Source organism: Dermochelys coriacea, chromosome 3 (assembly GCF_009764565.3).
Source record: "Dermochelys coriacea isolate rDerCor1 chromosome 3, rDerCor1.pri.v4, whole genome shotgun sequence".
NCBI lineage: Eukaryota > Metazoa > Chordata > Testudines > Dermochelyidae > Dermochelys > Dermochelys coriacea.
Window position 1 is genome coordinate 114,321,575 of NC_050070.1, and position 23,328 is coordinate 114,344,902.

The 23,328-nt window shown below is 43.5% G+C and overlaps 1 protein-coding gene and 1 long non-coding RNA gene across 6 annotated transcripts in view; one reads left to right on the forward strand and one right to left on the reverse strand.

Moving 5' to 3' along the window:
* The window catches only part of UST (uronyl 2-sulfotransferase), a 344,421-nt gene that overhangs the window by 169,271 nt on the left and 151,822 nt on the right, over positions 1-23,328 (forward strand). The gene's annotated exons all lie outside the window — the stretch shown is intronic.
* LOC122459376 lies at positions 141-21,814 on the reverse strand. The gene is made up of 3 exons (XR_006280026.1): positions 21,804-21,814; positions 7,579-7,582; positions 141-335 (listed from the first exon to the last, which is right to left on the reverse strand). It is a non-coding gene; the product is annotated as an uncharacterized LOC122459376 (long non-coding RNA).

Below are 23,328 nucleotides of genomic sequence, written 5' to 3' on the forward strand. Positions count from 1 at the left end.
GTCCAACTGCCATTGAAGTTAATTGAGGCTTTCCATTTGCTTAATTGGCATTGGATTAAGCCCTCTATTTGTCATGCTGGATGTTTGGGACTGAGACAAAGAATGTCAGTCATGCAGTTTCACTACAGTAGGGGGGTTCTCTCAACAAATTTTTTGGTGGCATCAGAGTGTGACCACCAATTCTCACTGGTGGCCACACTGACACTTTTTCCTAAAATACTTAATTAACTTTAGGAAAAACAATTAAATATGCACAGATACAAATCCAAATCATTGTAATTTATGTTTGTAGGGTTTTTTGGCAGACTCAGTAATACAAATAATGCTGCCTCCCCCTTTGCAAGTGATATTTGTATATTTGTTAATATCACAGCACACTTAGTACCTACCTGGGAGGCTATGAAAAGTGATGTGATTTTTAACAAACATACAGGTATCACTTTTCACAGACAGTTAGTAAGTCTGCTATGAAAAGTGATACTTGCATGTTTGTTAATATGACTTTTCTCATTAAGCCCTGGATGGAGGGGACACGGCGGAAGGCGGCAGGGGCCAGAGGTGATGGTGGGATGGATGTGGGGATGGGGAGCCAGTTGGGGCCTGGGGCAATGAGGGGGTGGATGCGGGGCTATGGGAGGCAGCAGGGGTAATGGGGATAGGTGATGAGTCCAGGTGTCACGTGGACAGAGCCAGGACCCAGTGTCTTTTGCCATGTAGCCAGGGCCAAGACTCAGAGCCCGCGGCCAGAGCTGGGGACAGGAACTGCGTGGCTGGAGCCATGGCCTAGTGTCTGTTGCCTTGCAGCCAGGGCCGGGACTCAGTGTCCATGGCCAGAGCCAGGAGCTGGGGACAGGAATTGCATTGTTGGAGCCAGGGATCGGAGTCTGCTGCCACGCAGCCAGAGCTGTGGGTCAGTGCCCGGGGACCAGTGTCTGCCACCGCATGGCCAGAGCTGGATCTGGGTGCCAGAGCCCAGAGCTGCATGGCCAGAGCTCAGGAACAGAAGAGCTGTGGGTTGGCGCCTGCTGCTGTGCAGCTGGGGCAGGGCATCAGCGCCAGGGGCCACACAGCTGGAGCTGTGGGTCGGCTCCTGCCACTGCGCAGCCAGACCTTGGGACTGGAGCCGGAAGCCAGCGCCTGCTGCCACACAGCTGGAACCAGAGGCCGGAGCTGAAGACCTGCAGCTGGAGCCCAGAGCCATGGGGCCAGAGTTGTGGGGGTCAGTACCCACTGCCCCGCAGTTGGAGCCCGGGGCCACACAGCCAGGCTCCTGAAGTCCCGCCGCTGGAGCCTGCCACCAAAACCCCCTCCCCCCAAGGTGGGTCAAGAACTCACCTTGCTCCTGCAATGTTGTGCCCCACCTCTCTCCAGAGGTGGTGCGGGGCACTGTGCATCCGGGAGCGACAAGGAGGGAGTGTGAGAGGCTGATGCTTTACCCCCTCCCCCAGTCGCTGGCCAGGAAGCTGTTGTGGCCCCATGAAAACCTCCTGGTGGCGCCAGGTGGCCGCATTTGAGAAACGTTGCACCAGAGTGCTTAAGAAATTTGGGTGAGCCTAAAAATTTCATGTTCTTCCTGTAAAGCTAAAGTAGACTCAACCAGCTGCAAGTGGTGTCTTTCACAGACTGATCCGATTCCAGTTCTTGATTTTATTTGCTCAGTTTTCTTTTGTGACATAAATGCTACTTGTGGTTGATCTTCTGTTCTGTGGAATATATGTGTGCTAATTTTGTGGGTTTTTTACATTGATATTGTGTGTGCTCAGCAACTTGAGAATAGTACAAACTGCCTGAGGTTACCTGTTGCACACCCAATGTGTAGTATACACATAATGTCTCAGCAAAGACAAAAATATGGGGTTACATCCTGACCCCGTCACAGTCAGTGTTGAAACCTCCCATTGGCTGCAATTGTGCCAGCTTTCACCCATGATTACCTAACACATTGGGTGTCATTAGGTATAAATATAAAGCAGTATGTTCAAGAAAGAGTTATGAAAGCTAGAAAAGACATTTTGTAATTAAACATTCATTTGAAATTACTCTGCTTACGAGTTTCAGAAATAAGCTTTAGCCTACTCCTGCACCAGGTAAGGTTGCTGCTTATTGCCACATGGATCAGTTCCAGTTTGTGGATATTTAATTCTTTTTCCAGAGCTGTGATGGTCCTCACCCAGCTGAAGTACCACAGTGCTTACTTCAAAGTTCAGAGACAACCAAAGAAAAGGATCTCTAGGGCACATTTGTGATAGGGCAGCTTGCTGCTTTATCATATGACCTTATAGAAAATGGTACAGGATCAAAATAGATGAGGATCTAGAGAACTACGAGAGAGAAAAATGGCATCAAATCATAGAACTGTTGCAGGGGGTTAGACGAGAAATCATCAAGTCTATCCCCTTGCACTATGGCAGGACCAAATAAACCTAGACCATCCCTGGCAGGTGTTTGTCTAACCTGTTCATAAAAACCTCCAATGATCAGGGTTCCACTTGGAAGCCTATTTCAGAGCTTAACTACCCTAATAGTTAAAGTTTTCCCAAATATCCAACGTAAATCTCCCTAGCTGCAGATTAAGCTGATTACGTCTTGTCCTACTTTCGGTGGACATAGAGAACAAATGAACACGGTTCTCTTTATAGCAACCCGCAACATATTTGACGACTGTTACCAGCTTCCCCTTCAGTCTTCTTTTCTCAAGACTAAACATGCCCGGGTTTTTTAACTTTTCCTCATAGGTCAGGTTTTCTAACGTGTTTTATCATGTTTTTGCTCTCCTCTGAGCTCTTTCCAGTTTGTCCACATCTTTCCTAAAGTGTGGTGCCCAGAGTTGGACACAGTACTCCAGCTGAGGCCTCCCCAGTGCTATGTAGAGCAGGACAATTACTTCCCATTTCTTACATATGGCACTCCTGTTAATACACCCTAGAATGGATGTTGTGAATGCAAAAATTATAACTGGGTTTAAAAAAAATTAGATTCGTTCGTGGAGGATAGCTCCATCAGTGGCTATTAGTCAAGATGGTCTTGGATACAACCTCATGTTCTGGGTGTCCCTAAACTTCCAGCTGCCAGAAGCTGGGACTTGATGACAGTTGATGGATCACTTGATAAATTACCTTGTTCTTTTAATTCCCTCTGAAGCTTCTGGCACTGGCCGCCATCGGAAGACAGGACAATTGGTCTGATCCAATATGGCCATTCTTACGTTTGTATGAATGATATTTTTCACATCTGAATCATGTTGACTCATTCAGTTTTGTGATCCACTATAACCCGCACAACCTTTTCAGGTTTCAGAGTAGCAGCCGTGTTAGTCTGTATTCGCAAAAAGAAAAGGAGTACTTGTGGCACCTTAGAGACTAACAAATTTATTTGAGCATAAGCTTTCGTGTTAGCTCACGAAAGCTTATGCTCAAATAAATTTGTTAGTCTCTAAGGTGCCACAAGTACTCCTTTTCTTTTTACAACCTTTTCAGCAGTTCTACCGCCTAGCCAGTTATTTCCCGTTTTGTAGTTGGGGATATGATTTTTTCCTTCCTAAGTGAACTATTTTGTACTTGACTTTGTTGAAGTCAGACCAATTCTTCAATTTGTTGAGATTGTTTTGAATTCTAATCCTGTCCTCCAAAGTGCCTGCAACCCCTCCCAGCTTGGTGTCATCTGCAGATTTTATAAGCATATTCTTCACTCCATTATCCAAGTCAATAATGAAAATATTGAATAGTGCTGGACCCAGAACTGACCCCTGTGGGACCTCACTATATATCCATGCCTAGCTTGACAACAAACCACTAATAATTACTCTGAGTACAGTCTTTCAAACAGTTGTGCACCCAATTTACAGTAATTTCATCTAGACTACATATCCCCCGTTTACTTATGAGAATGTAATGCAGGACTATGTCAAAAGCCTTATTAAAATCAAGTTATAGCTACACCTCATCTGCTTCCCTCCTATCTATGAGGCCAGTATCTTAAAGAAAAATAAGTAAATTTTTTGGAGGGGCAAGGAAGTAGATGAGGTACGTGTTCTGTACCCTTTTGCACACCACAATGCTGAATTACTTCTGCACAGCACAATTCACAATAACCATCCTAGATGAGGTCAGTTTTACCTAAACAAAGCTATGTTTTTGCATGTAGCTGAGCTGTGGGGTTTTTTTTCTCATTTGTTTGTTTTTTGGCTCTGTTACTTTTATCATATGGCTGCTTGGGGTACTTGCATGAGTTACACTAAGCATTTTAAAATTTTATCACATCTACTATATAATTATAAACTCATTTGTAAGTGTTGAAAGTATTTCTGCATTTTCTGTATGTCTGGGGATATTAAGAGTCAACTTGGATCATTGTTGACATTCTCATGCTTGTGCTTGGAAGGCAGACTAACAGCTTTCCATTATGTGTGCAACGTGCGTGTGTTTGTGTTCTGTGGTGTGTGTATAGGACAGAACAGTTGGGAAAGTATATTTATACTAGAGTCATCTTACCTTCCCTTTAGGAAAAAAATAGGAGATTATTGGTACACTTTGTACTTTTTCCTGCAAGGTGCTGACTGCCTTCTCTTGTCATTTAAATGGGCGGTATGGTGATTGGCACCTCTCTGCTTAAAAATAGGTGAGTATTTCATAAGGCTTCATGCAATTTTTAACCCATTCTTTAAGGCTTATGATTCACCAAATACATAAAGTTTCAGTATATTTACTTCCAGCCGGCACTGTTACAGGATTGGAACTTCATAACCGTGTATAATTCCTTGGTATACCTTTTGCTTTAAATGTTAATGGCAGAATGGAAAAACATGACCATCTTTGTACTCTGGCAAGTTTTCTCTCTCTCTCACACACATACACGTATGCACGTGTGTATGTATGCGTGCGCATGCGCGTGCACAGATTGGTCCATACATATTTGCATGGACACAGAAGTTATAGGCACAAGAAAAAAAATTACAGTAGCAGAAGGCCAATAAAATGTTGGTGTCATTGTCTTGCTCAGAGAGCATTTTGTTCTTTTAGAGACATTGTCAGCAACTTTGAAAAGATTAATTTGTATTTTTTGTTTTAATTTTCACTGTTCATAATGCTCTACCTGAATCCTGGAAACAAAATGTTCCCCTTTTGGACTCTGTCCTCCTCCTTTTGGCAAACTTTGATTGTCAGATGTCTTATTCATGTCTGAGTAAAGTATAGGCCAGCTGCCAGTAAACTTCATTTTAACAAAAGTCACTCGTTCAGAATGTTAAAGATTTTTGAAGATATCTAACCAAATTTCATAGTCTGAAATTGCATCTTAACCCTGTCCTTTGTAGTGCAAAGAGGTGTATACTTATATTTTAGCTGAGATTATGGGTTTTATGGCCACTTTAAAATCTGCTAAATCAATTGCTTGATCTAGCTGGGAAGAAAATAAGGATAAAATTTTTACCCCAGACATACAGTGTTGCAGCCTTTTAGTATACTACTGATCCTTGGCAAGTTTCTGCCTTCAACCCTCCACATTTATTTCCTAAAGATTTTCTTTGGATGAAAACTAGCCATATAGTGTGTGTTAAGGAGGCCTTCTTTTTTTCGGAGAAGTGGAGGGTTTCAGAGGGTCATCTTAGTTTTGTGTAACCCCTCATAAAGTTCTTTAAATGCAAAACATTGCGTTATAAGTGAGCTCCTAGTGTAGTGGTGGTGTTGGTCATTGTGCTACATATAAACAACTTGGGATGGATTGTGCCTAACCATGTGCTGATTTGCAAAACGAGAGGACACAAGTGAGGAGGTCAGAAAAAGATGTCCCTGTTCCCATTCCCTTATGTGCCTGGACAGGGGCCAGGAAGAAACCAGTTCTTGGATTCCACATATATAAGAACAAGAGGAGTCTAGCACAGATCACTATTCTAGCCTGCCAAAAAGGGCGGGGGCTGGGCAGAAGGGAGTACAGGGCTGTGGTCCCACACTCATCCCTCCCTATCCCCTTTTTTGGACCATGTGAAAGGTTGTATTCACATACTAGATATAGTACAGGCAGCAGCTGCAAGGTGAGCTTCTCCACACAACTCAGCCCATTCCTTGACCTAATCTGCAAAGACCACTATCTCTGCTGAAGTGATGTATACGGTCAGTCATCTAAACAGCTCAGTCCTGGACTTCTACAAAGGTAAATAGAGTTGATGTTTTAGTGTGTGTGACAGTATATTGGGAAATGTCTGAAACCACCAGTCCCTCTTCAATTAGGATTTCAAGCACATTCATTGGGAACTGTCCCACTCCCACCTTATGTTCCCATAAAATTAGAAGTTCTTTTGGTTCCTTTGGGCCAAAATCATTTGCCCAAATGTATTGACTCTGGAGGAATTCAGTCCAGCCTAACTAAAGCAACTGTCATTCACAGCACTGGTAAGACAGCTTTTAAAAGAAAACTCCATTCATAAATTTAGTTTAGGCCCTGGGCCTGAGAGATCAGAAGCTAAGGACACCTCACAAAGAATATAAACTATTTGTATTTGAAAACTTTTGATTACAGTTGTTCTTTCTAAACTTCCTGCTGGTCATGGCCACCTTTCAGAAACTGTTGGGATCATTTGTAATACGAGGAGTGTGAGAGAGAAAATATAAGAGATGTAAGGATCACTTTTAATACTGACTTAACAACCTTTGATCTAAGAATCATAGAATCATAGAATCATAGAATATCAGGGTTGGAAGGGACCCCAGAAGGTCATCTAGTCCAACCCCCTGCTCAAAGCAGGACCAAGTCCCAGTTAAATCATCCTAACCAGGGCTTTGTCAAGCCTGACCTTAAAAACCTCCAAGGAAGGAGATTCTACCACCTCCCTAGGCAACGCATTCCAGTGTTTCACCACCCTCTTAGTGAAAAAGTTTTTCCTAATATCCAATCTAAACCTCCCCCATTGCAACTTGAGACCATTACTCCTCGTTCTGTCATCTGCTACCATTGAGAACAGTCTAGAGCCATCCTCTTTGAAACCCCCTTTCAGGTAGTTGAAAGCAGCTATCAAATCCCCCCTCATTCTTCTCTTCTGCAGACTAAACAATCCCAGCTCCCTCAGCCTCTCCTCATAAGTCATGTGCTCTAGACCCCTAATCATTTTTGTTGCCCTTCGCTGTACTCTTTCCAATTTATCCACATCCTTCTTGTAGTGTGGGGCCCAAAACTGGACACAGTACTCCAGATGAGGCCTCACCAGTGTCGAATAGAGGGGAACGATCACGTCCCTCGATCTGCTCGCTATGCCCCTACTTATACATCCCAAAATGCCATTGGCCTTCTTGGCAACAAGGGCACACTGCTGACTCATATCCAGCTTCTCGTCCACTGTCACCCCTAGGTCCTTTTCCGCAGAACTGCTGCCGAGCCATTCGGTCCCTAGTCTGTAGCGGTGCATTGGATTCTTCCATCCTAAGTGCAGGACCCTGCACTTATCCTTATTGAACCTCATTAGATTTCTTTTGGCCCAATCCTCCAATTTGTCTAGGTCCTTCTGTATCCTATCCCTCCCCTCCAGCGTATCTACCACTCCTCCCAGTTTAGTATCATCCGCAAATTTGCTGAGAGTGCAATCCACACCATCCTCCAGATCATTTATGAAGATATTGAACAAAACGGGCCCCAGGACCGACCCCTGGGGCACTCCACTTGACACCGGCTGCCAACTAGACATGGAGCCATTGATCACTACCCGTTGAGCCCGACAATCTAGCCAGCTTTCTACCCACCCTATAGTGCATTCATCCAGCCCATACTTCCTTAACTTGCTGACAAGAATGCTGTGGGAGACCGTGTCAAAAGCTTTGCTAAAGTCAAGAAACAATACATCCACTGCTTTCCCTTCATCCACCGAACCAGTAATCTCATCATAAAAGGCGATTAGATTAGTCAGGCATGACCTTCCCTTGGTGAATCCATGCTGACTGTTCCTGATCACTTTCCTCTCCTCTAAGTGCTTCAGGATTGATTCTTTGAGGACCTGCTCCATGATTTTTCCAGGGACTGAGGTGAGGCTGACTGGCCTGTAATTCCCAGGATCCTCCTTCTTCCCTTTTTTAAAGATGGGCACTACATTAGCCTTTTTCCAGTCATCCGGGACTTCCCCCGTTCGCCACGAGTTTTCAAAGATAATGGCCAAGGGCTCTGCAATCACAGCCGCCAATTCCCTCAGCACTCTCGGATGCAATTCGTCCGGCCCCATGGACTTGTGCACGTCCAGCTTTTTAAGGACCAAATACAGAAATAATGTGTGAAGTCGTGTAAGTTTTATGTTATTAATTGGGCTTCAGGGAGTCTAACTGGGTCTGATTCTGAACTCATAGTAGTTATAAATAAATGTCGGTGTAACTTCATTGACTTCTACAGAGTTACTCCTGATTTATTCCCAGGTAAAATCAGAAAAACCTTGAGTCCAAAGGCATAATTTGCATACTAAGAGGTTAAAAGAGGGGGAGAGTTAGCCAGAAAAAAAGAGCCAAGAAAGGATAATTTAAGATAATATCCTGTTACTTGATGGATCACTGGATGATGACCGGTTCTGTGCATTCCCTCTGGGACGCCTGGTGTTGGCCACTGTCGGAAGACAGATACAGGGATAGATGGACCTTTGGTATGACTCAGTATGGCAATTCTTATGTTCTTTTGTACTTATAAAGTTTCATTATAAGTACCTGTTTTTACACACACACACAAATTTCTGAAAACTTAGGGATGAAATCTTCCATACTTGGTCTCTACCCAAGGGGAATATTTTAAATGTTTTAAACAAAACCCTTCATCTTTTTCTTCTTTAAGTGTAGTAGTTGAAATACATATTCCTTTTCTTCTTTTAAAGAAATTCTAATCACATTTTAGGCCCCAGTTCTACAAAATCTTACTTATACAAGTGGCCCCACTTGAGTCCCCCTCCCTTTTTTTTTGTCACCTTTAAATTAAACCTGGCAAAACAAATGCAAAAAAATACATGAATGCTACATTAAGTATGGTTTGTGCAGCAAGTTTAGATCCGCCATGTTGTACAGATATGTTTTTCTTGTTAAATATGTAGATCAGTATATTTATTGAGGTTATTATTTTGTGATAAAAAGCTCAAAATGTTGTTAGAACATCCATCTACATTCCCCAACTTTGTGAATTTGACTAACAATGTTGTATTACTGCAGTGTTTTGCATTTGATATATGCATATTAATAAGTACATTTAAGTAATTAATAAATCTTCAGTATTTGTTTAGCTCCATTAATGTACTGTATTTTATTAATTAAATCAGTAATAAAATGTGTAGTGTTCATGTGTAGAAGAGAATTGGCCATCACAAGCATCTACCAATATTGGATCCTGCCTGTAGTATTTTTTTCCCTTTAGTTTGGAATTTGAAAATATCCAGTAAAGAGTCATCATTTTTTCAGCATTAAGGAACAAATTGGGCCCAATCATGCCATGCCCTCTATGGATGAAATTCATTCCTGTGTTTCTATTAACTTCATTGAGACCTATGTGCATAGATATCTTGTCAGATTCAGGATCCTTGTTTCTTATTAAAGGGTTAGACTTTATTTACCATCAATTGTCAAAAGTTCTTTAAGAAGCACTGCTTGCAAAATTAAGATTTTTAAACCCAGTATTTATTGTATAATTTCAAATATTGTAATAATATTCCTTGTGTTATTTAGTGTGTTGCAGACATGGCCTCCAGGAGATATCAGGGCCCAGGAAACACTTAAGTCCTGGGTGCCCTCTAGCTATATTGTTTTTCCTATCTCCTTACATATGTATAATGCCTTCCAAGTGAGGATCTCAAAGCAGATTACAAACATGAATTGATTAAACCTCACTAAATTCCTCGAAGGGCCAAAAATGATGTTTCCTTTACATCGGGAAACGGAGACATAGAGCGGTTAGAAGTGACTTGCCCAAGTTCACATAGTAAGAGTGTTATGGAGCCAGGAAAAATAGTTCTTGAATCATCTTGTTCCCAGTCATGAGCTTTAACCATAAGACTATATTTTATCTACCTTCTTTCCCTCTCATCCAAACTTACACATACACACAGGCCAGCATGCTCCCAGTGTTATACACCTGTGCTGAGATGCCTGGTGGTATTCTTTTGATGTCTTTCAGTTTGTCCTGCAGTGCTGATGCTTAAATTTGCCAGCTGTAAATTCTCATTTGAAGATCACACAGTAGCTTCAATAACTAATGCTACCATTCAGGATGCAGGCAGGGAGCTTCTCAGGCATAGCCACCTGTCAGCTGATCTGATTTGAACAGTTTTTTTCTTTTCTAATGAGTTCTTTTAATAATCTCCAGCTGTTCCCTTTTTCTACATTAACTCTCAGAATAAAGCTGTGTATTTGTCTCATATTTGTTTAACTGTTCAACGAATGTGTATGCTCTTAACACAATTTATTGTTCACTTAGATTCTCCCATTCTATATTAATCATTTGCAAAATCATAGAGTCACTGTCAGATAACTTAGGCCCTCAAATTAGGTAGTGTTCTTATTTTAAAAAATAACTATAGAAAACATGATATTAATAGTAACATTTTCTTGTCAGTGATTTTTTTTAAATGGTTTTCCATTGCAGGGTTTGCAACCCAAACACTGTAGCATGATCCTGCTGCATGAGAACCAGAAATTATCCTCGCTAATTTATTTTCAATGACCAAGCTGAGAAAAGTGCAGATGGTAAATAATAAATAACATAACAGTGAAAATTAGGTCTTGAAAATATGGTGAGTTTCAGCAACATAAGATGGCATTAGTAACACAAGTGAAGAGATTTGGATTTGATCAATGATTTTTAACCTGACAATAGCTATATCATTCTGTGTTGCATCCCTTTTCAGTAAAGGACTATGTAGGGTAACCACAAAGCTTTGCTTCAGAATATAAAAATTAAGTCAGTTTTTTCTTAAGATTTGTGGATGTTCAGCACTTTGTGACTGAGCATCTCAAATTATATTGCAAACGTTAAGAAACTCCATGAGAATTTAGGACCCAGGAAGCACTGAAGTCCTGAGTGTTAGACAGTGGTACCACAGGTGCTCAACACCACTGACAATCAGGCCACTTATATTTAGGAACCAACATTAGGCACCCAAGTCTGAAAATGTTGACCTTCATTTTTGCAGTTAGCTAGTTCAAGCGAGTTCTGTGCTATCCTTATGGTTGAAAAGAATATAATGCAGCTTTTTTTATTATTTTTCAAAATACTATTGTCTAGTTTATGCATGTGTGGCCATACTTTCCCTTTCAGCTCACAGCCCAAAGACCAGGCTGTGTGCTGGGTATCTTTGCAGGAAAAGAAATCTTATAGTGGAAGACCAAAATGGAAAGATCACCAAGTCTGGTGTTTGTAAGTCCTCAGAGGTGTGGATGGCATTTGCCACAGTGACATTGCACAAGCAAAACAATGGGGACAAGGAAATACATATTTTTACCAGGAGACCCACCAAGCAGACCCATCGCCAGCCAAATGTGAGGGATAGTGTGTGCATGTGCACATATCTCCACAGATTGCAGGGGAACATCCCTTGTGCTCCCAGTCATCCTCCTCTACCCATACACCCTGTTGATTAATGCCAACAGGGCAGATGGAATTGACAGGACCATTCTCTTCCCCTTAGATTCTGGCTGTAGAGGTGGGTAAGCTAGCAGGAGGGAGAGCTGAAGGCTACAGGCTCTCTCTTTCCCACTCTGCTCCCCATGAGGAAAGGTGGGGAAACCAATAGGGGGACAGCCCTTCTTGTAGGAGAAGGGAGGCAGATGGAGCATCTTTGACACTATTTCTCCCATCAGGTGCTGGTGCTGCCTCACCTGCTTGGCAGAAAGGTGAGGAGTTTGCTCAGGAACAGATTCTGTTTGACATTGGGTGATTGATGTGTTCAGTGTGAGTTTTTTCAGTGTTGCATTGTTTGAAAGAGGAAGGGAACATTCCTTCCCTGAATGAGGGGTTAGCTGTTTTCTTATGAGGGGCACCACTTGCTCCGGACTTGCTTTCGCAAGCCAGGAAGAGCAAGAGTGGGATTTGCAAGTCTTAAAGACACCCCTTTAGGATGTCCCGTACTTCCTGATGCATGAATGTACTGAACTCCAAGAATGCAGGCAGGCTGTTGGTGGGTGGACATGTGTGGAGCGGATCCATGTTGTCTGCACCTCTCGGATCATGCTCTGATGCAAATGCACAAGCCGCTGTGATGTTACACTTTCTCACCATTTATCAGTTGCTGGGATGATGTCAAAGCAGAACCTGTTTTCATTTCTCTCTCCTCCTCTTCCCTTCCCTCTAGGGTTGCTGAATGCCCGATGGAAAAGGGACACTGGTGGCTCCGGTTGGCACTGCCAGCCAGGCCTTTAAAAGTCTGGTTGGCAGCGCAGCATAGGCCCGGGGCTAAGGCAGGCTTACTGCCTGCCCTAGCTCCACGAGGCTTCCAGAAGTGGCGGCCAGGTCCTTGCATGGGCAGCCAGAGAGGCTCCGATCACTGCCCCCACCCCTAGTGTCATCTCCGCATATCCCATTGGCCAGGAACTGCAACCAGTGGGAGCTGTAGGGGCGGTGCCTGTGCGTGCGAGGGCTGCACTCAGAACCTCCCTGCCTACCCACGTGCCATGGGGCTGCAGCAACCTGGCAGCTGCTTCGTGGGAGCCATGATAAGCACTGCCGGGACCCCACATCCTGAACCCTCTCCCACACCCCAACCTCCTGCCCCAGCCTGGAGTCTTCATCCGCACCCAAACTCCCTCACAGAGCCTGCACCCCCTCAACACCCTACCCTAGCCCTGAACCCCCTCCCAAACCCCTCATCCTTGGCCACTCCCAGAGCCTGTACCCCCTGCCAGAGTCCTCATCTTCCCTGCACTCCAACTCCCTGCCCCAGCCCAGAGCCCTCTCCTGCACCCCAAATCCCTCATCCCTGGGCCCAACCGGAGCCCTCAACCCGCTCCCACACCCCAACCCTTTGCTCCAGCCTGGTGAAAGTGAGTGGGGAGAGGGGAGAGCAAGCAATGGAGGGAGGGGGGATGGAGTGACCAGGGGCGGAGCCTTGAAAAAGGGGTGTAGCCTCATGGAAGGGGTGTTCGGTTTTGTGCAATTAGAAAGTTGGCAACCCTACCTGCCCCTGCCAGTTACCACATCAGTCCTTTACTCTGCATGGGCCTGCACACAGTTGCAGCTTCTCCTTTAGGCTGGCCAGTGCAGCTGCTAAACTTTTAACAGCCAGGTTGGTATCTCACTTCAGGGCCCTTATGCCTGTTTTATTCTTCTTCCTGCTGCTGCTGCTGCTTTTCCTGCCAGCTGCCTCTCTAGACTTATGCCCAGACTTCACCGGCCTCACTTGTTGGGTACTATGGCCCTGAGTATAGGGAAGGTTATGAACTCATACGCCAATGCCTTGAACAAATTAATTTTTAAATATTTTGTGGGCTCCTTAATTCTGCAAACTGCTTCTCCCTCTCTGATGCCAATTGAGTGCAGTTGCCTTCCCAGCACTCTCTGAGCTGCTGGTCTTCTTCCAGGACCTCCTCCGGACCGGGAAGCTGGGCTCGGCGACCATGTCCGTGGTGACCACGGAGGGGGCAGATCTCCTCGCGGAGCCCCGGTACACAATCTACATCTTCTTCTGCAGGTGGCAGAGTCGCCCTCGGAGCACCAGAGGCTGGTCCTGGCAGAAGTTACCAGGATCAGAGACCTCCTGGACTACGACTGGGGGGACTGCGTGGATCCCTATGCATTTGGCTGGTGCATGGGGCTCTCCGCCTTGGCATCCCTCTGCACATACTTCAGGAGGTGGAGACAGCCTTATTACTCACTTCTCGGTCTTTTCTTGAGTGGGTCCTGCAAGAGATTATCCTCTGCCCACCCCTCACCCCAGGCCCTCCACATCTCTTCATCTGGCACCTGCCCCGTGAGTCCTCTTAGCCCCCACCCCTTTGTACCCTGAACTGACTGCATGATTTGCAGCTGGTTCGCTTCCAAACTGTGCCATGGAACCATCTTTACATGCTTGTGCTCCACACTCTTCACCACCCACGTGTCCCGCCCTGACACCAAGGAGCGGCACCCTCTACTAGCTATAGAGGGTGGGGGTCCCCAGTGGGCCAATCTCTACTCCATCTTGGTTTCACGACCCGCCAGGAATATTAGCTGGCAGCTCCTTCATGGAGCCATGAGCATGGGCATGTACCTGGCGCAGTTCACCTCTATTCCCAAAGCTTGTCCTTTTTGTGGTGTGAGGGAGACCCTGGCAAATGTCTATCTGTAGTGCCCAAGTTGCAGCCCCTCTTCCTACTCCTCCAGAATCTCTTCTTGAGGTTCTGGCTGCACTTTTCCATGCACCTTTTTATATATGCACACCCCACCCGGGGCCCCATGAAGTCGAGGGGCCTCCTCGGTGCAGCCTCCTCCTAGCTATGGCCAAGGTGGCCATTTATAACAGCAGGGAGAGGAGGTTGGCTGAAGAGGGGCTCTGAGACTGTGGGGCCCGTTTTCGTTCCTTTATCTGCTCACGCATCCGGGCAGAGTTCCTCTGGGCCGCATCCACTGGCTCCTTGGATACCTTTGAGGAGCAGTGGGCACTGTCCAGGGTTCTCTGCTCATTGTCCCCTTCAGGTTCCCTAGTTTTGGCCCTTTGACTCTCACACTTGTTCCTGTTTTTTTTTTTCTTTGTTGTTCCCCGAATTTAGTTGAGTTCTGGGCTCAGTAGCTCCTCCCTGGGCTGTGGGAGGGGCTTTCAGCCCACCCACTTCCTAGCACCCAAGAAGGACAGTTTATAATCAGATATGTTTATCTATTTCTATTTGTTACAGGGTGGGTTGTCCCAGAGGCTGGAGAGTCTGGGCTAAGCCAGCCCTGATTACAGGATGTGCCACACCTGGGTTGAATCAGGTGATCCCAGGATAAAAAGAGTGGGAAGCTGCAGTGAAGGCAGAAGCCCAAGCAAGTTGCTGTTTGGTCTGTAGACACTGCAGGGAGAAAGAAGTCTCCTGTAGGGCCCTGAAGCAGCAAGAGAGGGTGGGAGAGAGTTCTCCAGGTAGGGAAGCTTAGGAGCGAGACTGTGCAAGCCGTGGAGAAACTGTCGAGGCCTGTTGGGGTGAAGTCTGTGTGCATTTGTGTTTGTGGTGTTTTGGGTTAATCAGGAGAGAGACACTGAACTGCGCTGGGCATAGGGGGCCTAAATGAAGTGTGTGTCAGAGGACTAAATGAAGCTCTTGTGGGGATTGTTTGAGCCACTTTTGAACTGCGTACTTAAGGGCCTTTGAATGGGGGAAACATAGGCAGGGTGCTGCAGAGTGACTTCTGGCCATGAGGGGCTACTCAAGACATGACTGCATAATATAATACTATTGCACACACTAAAGTAGGAGTGTTGAGCTGCTCTCCGTTTAGGTTTTATAATGGAAAGGAAAATTATGTAGTGATTGTTGAGCCAATGTGCTGATGAAATAGCAGCTGGGCTCATGGAAGGCCGCTTAATACTACCTGAGGCCTTCCCTATTGGTTCCTTTGTTCCTCTTTCTCAAGTTCTGGAAACGAATTTTGCAGGCAGTTGCATTTCTTTAAACTGTGTCTTGAGAGTGACTGTCAACCTATTAAGATGTGGCCCCATTCTGTTCCATGTCTGTTCTTTGTCTAAAACTCACGCATTTGCAACTAATCCTTCTTAGGTGCCAGGAGTTCTCTTTAAAATGATTTATTGGATATCTTACATAGGGAAATAAATTGGGAGGGGGAAAAAACATTCAATTCAGCTTTCCTCATACCCTCCTCATCTTGGCAAGATTGACAGTATTTGGATATTGCTGAAAAGGAGATGAAGGATTATTTACCTTGTTTTGTCTCTGTTATTTACAACTTGCCCTTTTCCCAGGTAACCATGAAGGACATCCTAGTAGCTGGTTTTAGCAACTCAGGTGGTTTTTTTTTTTTTTTTTTTAAATAATGCCGTTATAGATGAAGTATTCTATTATGTAGGGTAATGTCTAAAGAATGTTACTGTTATTAATCAGATTATTTTCACAATGGTATTTTAATGTATCTTTATTTTTTTAAATTAAAATATTCCAGTTTACTTTGAATTGCACTGGAGCATAACAGCTGGGTTAGAAAACAAATAAAGTGTTTCTCTTTGAAGTACTGTGGGGAAACTTTGAAGAAAATGTTTTCATATCCCTTCCCCAGCTCATTTGTCCAACTACTTGAGGGTTTGTGGCTGGGTCCTTTGATTCACTTCTGTGTGGTGGCTGAATTTATATCATTCAAATTAGGGTTTAACATTGATCTTTCAAGACTGATAATGTCTTGTGTTGATACCACATCCATCCACTTGCAAACAAATATCCAAAAATGTTAAATCACAGATATATTTTCTTTTAAAGCATGAAAATCATGGCATCCTCAACTTCCGTGACAGCTGTCCAGCATTATTTATCATTAGTGGAGATATAATACAAGAGCACATTTGTAGACTTACCTGAACTGTGGGGTTTTGAAGTTCTCTTAGCCATGTAATGTACTATTGTATCTACTGTACTATTTTTTGGTTTTGTTGTTCAGTGTTTTACAGGAAATGTGAATGACTTTTATTTTGAAATTCAAAGGTATTTGTTTTAATAAGTGAGTACCTTAGGGGTACTTTAGTTTTCTTCTTAAAATATAATTGAACATTCTTCTCTTCAATTCCCCTTGCAGTGTTTTCTGCACTCTTGACAAAAGGATTTCTAGAGACAAGTGAATGAGGTAATCTCTTTTATTGGACCAACTTCTGTTGGTGAGAAAGACAAGCTTTTGAACTATACAGAGCTCTTCTTCAGATCTGGGAAAGATATCAGAGCTAAATACAAGATTGACTAGATAGAAGTTTAGTGTAAGTAGTTTACTCACATTCTAAGGGACTATTCAAGGTGAAGTGATCTTTTAACACCCCGGTAGTCACAGGACGAAAAGGTGGGCAAGTGGTTTACAGATTGTTGTAATAAACCATAAATCCAGTGTCTTTATTAAGACCATGATTTTTAGTGTCTAGCAAAGTTATGAATTTAAGCTCCCAGGCTCGTCTTTTGAAAGTGTGCAGTTTCCTTTGAGGATGAGGACTGTTAATAAAAGGTTTTCTGTTAGTAATTTGAAGTTAGCATGATTGCTAAATGAAATGACATTAAATAGTTCCCAAAATTGTGGTAGCTTCTGATATTTAGCTGATAAACTATTAATACTAGAAGAAAACCAGCATTCAGAGTATTGGAAACAAATCTGTAAAATCTAATGTTTTCCAGCTGTGTATGTGATGTTAAGCACTTAGTTTAACAGACTGTAAATAATGGAGTTTGATTGTTTGAAGGAGACAGAGCTCTTAAACAAAATGGATAATTAAATACAAGTTAGAATAGAATGATTTTTTTGGAACTCAAAATGTTTATTCTTCTTCAAAAGAGCACATCAGACTTTTTTGGGGGGTGGGGGGCAGTTAACAAGCATTTTAAATGACCTAACTGCATGTTTTTAAAAGTGTGTGTGTGTGTGTGTGTGTGTGTGTGTGTGTGTGTGTGTGTGTGTGTGTGTGTGTGTGTGTATATGAGGTTATATATACTTTGAAGCAAGTAAATGTATCGGTCCAGTTGCAAATGTAGAGTGTTAATTAGCTTACAGTAAATCTTAAGGAAAAAACCTAACAATATCAAAATATTATATATTTTTCTTAAAATTTGCTATAAGCTAATTAACTTTCTACATTTGCCACTGACCACAGTACATTTACTTGCTTTAAAGATAATATATTGTACTTGACTGCTTTTGGGAAGGGGGGGGGAAAGGTTTAGTGACCAGGAGGCTATTAGTATGTCTTTAAAGAAAAAACAACCTACAACTGGAAATGTCTAGTGAGCTGCATAAAAGAGTACAGCTATGTGGTTTGACTGTTCAATGAAGCCACATAAGCATCTCCCTACCAAACCATGCTTAGACACGGTCCTTGTTAGGAAGGGCCCAAAATGGTATCCCTCATCTTTATAGACAAACCCTAACTGTGTATTAAACCAGTTGAAATCAGAATTGTTTTGTTGCTAATACGACTTTTTGGGGCTGAGGATGGGGAAGAATTGCAGAGTGTCATCCCTCTCCTTGCTGAAATTTTTGGAACCCCTTACTGCCAACATATTGCATGAATTTAGATTGCGGGGATAAAAATGACATTTTTATCAGTAATTTATAAAATAAACTGAATTTCCATCAAACCCTGAAGGGCTTGATAAACTCTAAAAATAACCAAACCTTGTTTTTTCAGTCCATTTTCTTATTTGTCTCCTCCTCCCCTCCTGCTACTCTTTTTTCCAATTTATGGATTGCTTTTCTGTTTGGTGCCACTGTGCACTGCCAGCAAAGTGAAGTAAACTAAAATCCTATTCTCTGAAAACATAGTGTTTTACTGAACCTTACAGAGGATTTTAATCAAAATCCCAAAACCCTTTAGTTAATAGAATCACTCTAATCTGTGAACTGCTGATAACTTTGCTGTTTCTTCCAAAGTATTCTTAAAAAAAAAAAAATCTAGTATGGCTTGTGTGGATTAGATTTTAGCAGGTATCTTATATTTCTGACATTTTCACAGAGGCATTCAACTTAAATACTACATAAGTTTTTAAAGTACCATGATATCGGCACACTATATGCATGTGTAAGCATGCATATTTGGCCCATTATCTTTATCTTTGACTAATGTTGTCATTACAAATTATTTCTCTGCAGTGTCCTTTTACTTTGTGTGTGGATTCTTCCTGCAGACTTCCTGCAAAAAGGTTGCCATTATAACCACGTAGTCTTTGACTGCCGATTCCTCTATGTATACCACTGTGAGGCGTGTGCATACGCCTGGATTTGGAGAATTCTTGCAAGCAATGGCCATGGGTCTGTGCGTTCACCCTAGTCTTCCTTGTGCTTTCAGCTGAAGGCATAAAGGAAGGAGCAAACTGTTCACCTCTCCAGTTCCCTCTTACTGCTGCATGGCCTGGGTTGGAACCTCCAGTGTCTGGATCTTTCCTTTGATTTCTTCAATCTGTAAATATTTCAGTTTGCCTCAGTTCCTTTTGTATATAGTTCTTTATGGTTAGTAAATTGTTGGTAGGTTATTTTTTTTTAATACTTGTATAGCTTTTAGCAGAGTTTCCTAGGTAGATAGATTCCCCACTTTGGGAACCCTCCACCCCCATACCCTGTTATGGGTATTGGACTATGCCCAGAACTCCAGGCTTCAAAAACTGTGTTTTGCCCCCATTTCTTCTCAGTCAACGATGACCACTAGTGCTGTTTATACTTTCTCAGGGAGCTGTTACGTATTACACCTAGCTGTAATATGTATCTGCTGCTCTTTCCCTAGGTGTACCCGTGAGGTGCGGAAATTCTGGCTTAGAAAACACCTCATGGAGAATTCCATGAGGCCTCAGTTGGACGCAGGCTCATGGAGCCCCTCCCCCCATACATCTTCCTAATCCTATTAATTCAACCCCTAAAGACTTAGAATGTATTAAGTCCTGGTGGCATGACTCTAAAACCCATCAATCCAGTCCTAAGCCTGTATCCAGTACTAAGCTAGTACCCCATGCCTGTGACACTCACTTCACCATCCAAATCAAAAAGTTGGGATATGTTGGTTCCAGCACTATCAGAGCTTCTATCACCGATAATACAATTGTTGTCTCTCACTCTGGCCCCATGGAGCCTCACTCCTCCAACTCTTCAGCATGAACGTATCGGACCCTTCATGCTTCAGGGAGGTCAGAGACTTGTACTATACTGAAGGATGTCTTTGCTCTTCCCAAGTTTGTTTCCCCCATCATCAGGACCTTCTTTCACTAGGCAGATTGTGACTCCATCAGGCGTTACCGTCGAGAGACACCTACACCCTCTTCCATCTACCTGCTGTGCTTGTCCTCCGTCAGTACCACTGTTGGATCTGGACCCTTTCGTCTCTTCCTTGGGAGAATCTGAACCTCCAGAGGAGCTGCTGTCTCCTCCTCCGAGAAATGTTAATCCACACAGGAGATCTCAAGCCTCCTGGTACCAGCCTACACATGGACCTCGGGACTGTTGGTACCCCGTGCCTTGTGGACCTCCCAAACCCACCTCCTGAATCAACATACTGAAGAAAATGAGACCTGTATGACCGATATACACCGCCCCGTGCTTTCTGCTAGATAATCACTCCACCATTCTTCTCTCAGGGAACAGTCCTGATCCCATGGAAGAGGAGAAATACAAACTGGTTCCACCAGTATGGACCAGATTGTCTTCATCTCCCAATGAAACAGCCACCCTGACCCTTCATCCCCTCCAGACAGCCATAAACAATTTAATAGGACTGGAAGGGACCTTGAGAGGTCATCTAGTCCAGTCCCATGCATGCAAGGCAGGACTAAGTATTATCTAGACCATCCCTGACAGGTGTTTGTCTAACCTGCTCTTAAAAATCTTAATTGATGGAAATTCCACAATCTCCCTAGGCAATTTATTCCAGTGCTTCACTGCCCTGACAGTTAGGAAGTTTTTCCTAATGTCCAACTTTAACCGCCCTTGCTGTAGTTTAAGCCCATTGCTTCTTGTCATATCCTCAGAGGTTAAAGAGAACAATGTTTCTTCTTTCTCCTTGTGATATCCTTTTATGTATTTGAAAACTGTTATGTCCACCGTCAGTCTTTTCTTCTCCAGACTAAACAAATCCAGTTTTTTCAATCTTCCCTCAGAGGTCATGTTTTCTAGCCCTTTAATCATTTTTGTTTCTCTTCTCTGGACTTTCTCTAATTTGTCCACATCTTTCCTGAAATGTGGTATCCTTACTTGACATTTGCAGAGTAGCTACATGGAGTAGAGTTCCATCCACACACTTGCAAGACATTATGCTCTGGTGCATAACTCCTCTGCTGACGCATCCTCTGGGACTGCCATTCTCCAAATGGCTCTGCCGTCTGCATCATTGCACCCTCCTCTTGAGTACTACTTGTCAGACACCTACAGTGGAATACACATAGGGACCAGCACTCGAAGAAACGGAAATTACTTATTTACCATACAGTAACTGGAGGTTTTTTTGAGATGTGTAGTCCCCGTATCTGTAGTCCACTACCCGCCCTCTTTCCCCTCTGCTTCAGATCTTCATTGGATTCACGGTAGAAGAGGAACTGGAGTGGTAGCCTGTCCACACTTCCCTTTATGCCTTTGATTTAAAGCACAAGACGCAAAGGCGCATGAGTGGACCAATGGACACTGCTTGTAAGAATTTTCCGACTCGGGCACATGGAGCTCATGCACACATCCCGCATTGGGATACAGATAGGGACCACACATTTTGAAGACCTTGTAGTTACTATAAGGTAAGTAACTTCCTCTTGTCACATACCTATAACTTAAGATTGGGGTAGAAGGGGAATTTGAAACTTCTTAATTCAGTACTCCAAATATTTTCAAGACTGTCCTCTCTTTAGCTTATCCCATTGCTCAGCTACCTTGCTCCATCTCCCTTCCTGAGCCTCTGAGAGACCATCCCTGGTTTTGCTATCCACCCTTTGCTTTCCAGTATCTAATGGTTGTAACTTAGGGTATGTCTTCACTACAGGTAGCGATCGATCCAGTGGGGTTCAATTTATTGCGTCTAATCTAGATAAATAAATTGACCCCTGGGCGCTCTCCCGTTGATTCCTGTGCCGCGAGAGGCGCCGGCAGAGTTGATGGGGAGCAGCAGCAGTTGACTCACCGTGGTGAAGACACCACAGTAAGTCGAGCTAAGTTAGGTCGATTTTTTCCCCGCTCCCAGTGTGTACCAGGGCTTAGTCACTATTTAAGCCCCAGAGCTGCTATTTGTACTTGAGCCCAGTCTTGGAGGTCCCCCCCAATGCTAAATGTGACAAGTCCATTTAGTCTATGAATATTGTAATCTGTGCACTTCAATTGGATGCCAAAGTGTGTGAAATGTGAATTAAGCCTAGAATTCAGCAGAGGCATTGCAAGACTTTACTTAGCTCTGTGATGGAATCCTCCAAATTAGGGAGGATGCAGTGGTTATTAAAGTTTGGGAAAGGAGGAGAGGGAGAACTAGATGACTGGAGGGTCAGGAGAAAGGAGTTTAGTTTGGAGGAGAGAAAATAGAGACAAATTATTAGAGGCATGACAAAGGAGGGAACATGGCCTCAACTGAAAATTTTCAGCAGAGACCTGAATCTCTATATACTGAAGTCTAGACTCTCAATGAGGTGGTCAAAGTATAGTCCTTTTGTCCAGGTCTTAAAATTTATTTGTGGGTTCTTTTTTTTTAAAGAAGGTTGATGAAGAAAGGGAATAAAAGATGTTGGCCTAAGTCTTCATTCAGAGATACTGAAAACAGCTTCCATTACCTTAACAGGAGCATCTAGTGTAACAATAAAAACCCGTGTTGAACTCTGCTCAAACAGAAATGTAGTACTCTGCCCTGCATGCTCCCACTAGAGACAATACAGGGCCAAGTTCATTGAAGGCCGTACACTCTCTCTCTTCCCTGAAGAGCAGCTCTAGTCCCTAATTTTAAGACACCCTGAAAACCCACCTCTTCTACACACACACACACACACACACACACACACACACACACACACACACACACACACACACACACACACACACACTAAAACAACAAACTAGCCACACAATGAGTAGTTCCCTCTTTGAGATGCCCCCTTTCCCCATGCGCTGCTTCTGTTGATCACTGGCTGCCTCTCCAGCTCTAGGTATAGAAAACCAGAAAGTGCTCCTTAGTTTTCTCTGCTTGTTGGACAAACCCTCGTTCCCTGTTAGGGAGCTGTCAAGGTTCCTTTCCCACTCTGAACTCTAGGGTACAGATGTGGGGGCCTGCATGAAAGACCCCCTAAGCTTATTCTTACTAGCTTAGGTTAAAAACTTCCCCAAGGTACAAACTTTGCCTTGTCCTTGAACCCTATGCTACCACCGCCAAGTATGTTAAACAAAGAACAGGGAAAGAGCCCACTTGGAGACGCCTTCCCCCCAAGCCCTACACCCCCTTTCCTGGGGAAGGCTTGATAAAAATCCTCACCAATTTGTACAGGTGAACAAAGACCCAAACCCTTGGATCTTAAGAACAATGACAAATCAATCAGGTTCTTAAAAGAAGAATTTTAATTAAAGAAAAGATAAAAGAATCACCTCTGTAAAATCAGGATGGTAAATACCTTACAGGGTAATCAGATTCAAAACAGAGATAATCCTTCTAGGCAAAACCTTAAGTTACAAAAAAAGACAAAAACAGGAATATACATTCCATTCAGCACAGCTTATTTGACCAGCCGTTAAACTAAA